Below are 4,541 nucleotides of genomic sequence, written 5' to 3'. Positions count from 1 at the left end.
TTATCATTGAACCATTTGATGTCTGGGGCTTTGATTATATGGGACCCTTCCCGAGCTCCAATGGATACACTCACATCTTAGTTGTTGTGGACTACATCACTAAGTGGGTAGAAGCTATCCCCACTAAAAATGTTGATCACCACACCTCTATTAAGATGCTTAAAGAAGTCATTTTCCCAAGATTTGGAGTCCCTAGATATCTGATGACTGATGGCGGTTCATACTTCATTCATGGTGTTTTCTGCAAGATGCTCGCTAAGTACGATGTCAACCATAGAGTTGCATCTCCTTATCATCCTCAGACTAGTGGTCAAGTGGAGTTGAGTAATAGGGAGATCAAATTGATCTTACAAAAGACCGTCAATAGGTCTCGGAAGAATTGGTCTAGCAAACTTGACGATGCGCTATGGGCTTATAGGACTGCTTATAAGAATCCCATGGGCAAGTCGTCGTATAAAATGGTTTACGGTAAGGCCTGTCATTTACCTCTTGAGCTGGAACACAAAGCTTATTGGGCAATCAAAGAGCTCAACTTTGATTTCAAACTTGTCGGTGAGAAGCGGTTGTTTGATATTAGCTCATTAGATGAATGGAGGGCCCAGGCATATGAGAATGCCAAGTTGTTCAAGGAAAAGGTTAAGAGATGGCACGATAAAAGAATACAAAAATGAGAGTTCAATGTAGGTGATTATGTCCTGCTATACAATTCTCACTTAAGATTCTTCGCAGGCAAGCTTCTCTCTAAATGGGAAGGTCCCTACGTTGTCGAGGAAGTATATCGTTTCGGTGCCATCAAAATCAATAACACGGAAGGCAAATTTCCTAGAGTGGTAAACGGGCAAAGAATCAAGCATTATATCTCTGGTACTCCCATAAATGTTGAGACCAATATCATCAATATCATAACTCCATAGGAGTGCATAAGGGATGTTTATCAGCCTGTTTCAGACCCTGAAAACCAAGAGGTGTCTGTTTCGGTAAGTAATTGGACTCCGAAACTTTTCCAATAGGAAATTTTCTCTGTTTTGGAATTTATGGAAAATTAGAAAAATAAAAAGCAGTCCGGAGAGCACATGAGGCGGCCACAAGCTTGGTTGCCGCGTCCTCCCCCCTCACCGCGGCAACAGGGCTTGTGGGCAGCTCGTGTGCCTCCCGGACTCCGTTTTCTTGCCGAGCACTCCTTCTGGTCCAGAAAAAATCATTATATATACGCCCGAGGGTTTTGATCTCCGTATCACGTAGTTTTCCTCTGTTTTCGTTTCGAGCTTGTTTCTGTCGCAGATCTAGACCGTCATGACTTCCCCAAAAGCTCCTGAGGACAAGATCTTCGAGAAGGTCATCAATCCCTACCTCACGGAAGTGCTAAAACACCCTCAATCTATTAAGATGAGTGAGGGGATGTTGCACATCCGTGATGTTGAGGGGCCTAAGAAGACCGGAAGCATGGAGACGAGGCTCGAAGCAATGGAGCAACAAGTCTTCAAGTTCCAAGGGATGGTGGAGCGTGGACTCAACGCCAACCACATGATGATCACGGAGTTCACCAGCAATCACAAGATGGATGCCATTGACATTGGGAAGCACCTCTCCAGGCTCTATGACAGGGTTGATCAACTCCAGGGCCAGATCTATGACCTGTAGAACCAAAACTGTGAGTATGAGTATAAATTTAAATCAATACGGTTGGCTGCAGATTTGAGGATTCCAGCGACTCGTTCATCCTGCCATGATGGAGCACCTATGCCTTGGAAGACGGAGGATCAGACTACTCCAACAACAACACCATCATCACCACCAAAGGAAGACAACTAAGCATTGGTATGGGCAATCCCCTTGGATTTTGCCAAGCTTGGGGGAGTTGCCCTGGTATCGTATCACCTTTATATCTTTTGCTTTTACCTTTGTTTTAGTTTTTCCTTTTCAGTTTTATTTCTTCTCTTAGGGGAATAAGTCTTTATTGTTTTAGTTTGAGTCTTTTACTTTTGTCTCTCCCCCGATGTATTCGAGCTTGCGAGCTATATAATAAAGAGTATCTTAGTCAAGGGCTTTGTTTTGTGCCGTGATCAAAAGTATGAAAAGAACGATAGCACGAAAGATCATGAGATGATCTTATGGAAAGTGATAGCTTCACATATAACAAGTATGATGATTGAAACTTGTTGAGAATAGACCAACATAGACCTCAGTCATTGTTGCAATTAATAAGAAGTAATAAGGAAAGAGAGGTTCACATATAAATATATCATCTTAGACACTTTCTATAATTGTGAGCACTCACCAAACTATTACATGCTTAGAAGTAGATGTTGGACAAGGAAGATAACATAATGAATTGTGTTTGCTTGGTTCCAAACAATGTTATATGATTAGAGATCCCTTAGCATGTGACGATTGCTTCCACCTCATATTAGCCAAAACTCCCGCACCAAGTAGAGATACTACTTGTGCATCCATAAACCTTCAACCCAGTTTTGCCATGAGTGTCCACCATACCTACCTATGGATTGAATAAGATCCCTCAAGTAAGTTGTCATCGGTGCAAGCAATAAAAATTGCTCTCTAATATGTATGATCTATTAGTGTGTGGAAAATAAGCTTTGTACGAACCTGTGATGAGGAAGACATAAAAGCGAGAAACTGCATAATAAAGTTCTTTATCACAGGAGGCAATATAAAGTGACGTTCCTCCGCACTAAGAGGACACGCATCCAAACCTCAAAAGCGCATGACAACCTCTGCTTCCCTCTGCGAAGGGCCTATCTTGTACCTTTACTTTTTGCCCTTGTAAGAGTCATGGTGATCTTCACCAATTCCTTATTTAGCATTTTTCTTGGTGAACGTCATATGCTTGGGAAAGATCTATATTCATATATCAACTTGGAGCTGAGTACTTATGCTTTATTATTGTTGACTTTACCCTTGAGGTAAATGGTTGGGAGGAAAAACTATAAGCCCCTATCTTTCTCTGTGTCCAACTGAAACTTTGATACCATGAGTACCACATGAGTTGTAACAATTGTGGAAAACAAAAGAGATGATTGAGTATGTGGATTTGCCTTGCAAGCTCTTATTTGACTCTTTCTGATAATATGATAAATTGCAATTGCTTCAGTGACTATGGACTATTGTTGGCTACTTCTCGGTAAGGTTTTTGTTTCATACTTTGCTTTGTGAAGGAATTGTTACTTTCCCATAAGAATCTCTATGATGTGTTGTTGTTCTATGTATGGTCATGATGCCCTCATGTCCGTATTTTGTTTTATCGACACCTTCATCCCTAAACATGTGGACATGTTTTGGGTCTTCGTTTTCGCTTGAGGACAAGCGAGGTCTAAGCTTGGCGGAGTTGATACGTCCATTTTGCATGATGCTTTCATGTTGATATTTATCGCTTTATGGGTTGTTATTATACTTTGTGGAACCTTACTTATGCCTTGTCTCTCTTATTTTGCAAGGTTTATTTGAAGAGGGAGAATACCGGCAGCTGGAATTCTGGATTGGAAAAGGAGCAAGTTTGAGTGCTCTATTCTGCGCAACTCCAAATGTCCTGAAAATCAACGTGGATTGTTTTTGGATTTTATAAAAAATACTGGGCGAAAGAAGTGTCAGAGGGGAGCAACCAGGGGCCCACAAGCCTGGTTGGCGCGGCCTACCCCCTGGCCGCGGCAACAGGGCTAGTGGGCACCCTGGCGGCCCACTCGCCCCCCTCTTTTGCTATATGAAGGGTTTCATTCCAGAAAAAATCATTCAGGAGCTTTTTCGTGGTTTCGCCGCCGCCATGAGGCAGAACTTGAGCAGATCCAATCTAGAGCTCCGGCACGATGATGGGTTGCTGGAGTGACAGTAGCTTAAACCCCAGTCTATGCGTTGCTTCGTAAGGGGCTGATTTGGATCCACTAGTTTAATGCTATGGTTAGACGTTGTCTTAATTCTTCTTTCGTAGTTGCGGATGCTTGCGAGAGGGGTTAATCATAAGTGGGATGCTTGTCCAAGTAAGGGCAGTACCCAAGCGCCGGTCCACCCACATATCAAACTATTAAAGTAACGAACGTGAATCATATGAACATGATGAAACTAGTATGACAGAAATCCCCGTGTGTCCTCGGGAGCGCTTTTCCTCTTATAAGACTTTGTTCAGGCTTGTCCCTTGCTACAAAAGGGATTGGGCCACTTGCTGCACCGTTGCTACTACTTGTTACTTGTTACTTTTCGCTTACTATGTTTCACCTCACTACACCATCACTTGTTACCGCTACTTTCAGTGTTTGTAGTTATTACCTTGTTGAAAATCGTTTATCAGAGCCTTCTCCTCCTCGTTGGGTTCGACACTCTTACTTATCGAAAGGATTACGATTGATCCCCTATACTTGTGGGTCATCATGTCACTACAGTATGTGTACAACAACATCGGTATTCATTTTTGTTTCTTACATCTGATAAAACTAAATAGTAATTAGAAGGGATTGTTTTTCTTTATCGGATACCAATTTTTTAAAGAAAATAAAATTGGTGTGTTAGTTGAAGCAAAAAAGTAAGTAACA

Source organism: Hordeum vulgare, chromosome 2H (assembly GCF_904849725.1).
Source record: "Hordeum vulgare subsp. vulgare chromosome 2H, MorexV3_pseudomolecules_assembly, whole genome shotgun sequence".
Taxonomy (NCBI): domain Eukaryota; kingdom Viridiplantae; phylum Streptophyta; class Magnoliopsida; order Poales; family Poaceae; genus Hordeum; species Hordeum vulgare.
This window is presented reverse-complemented; position numbering follows the sequence as displayed.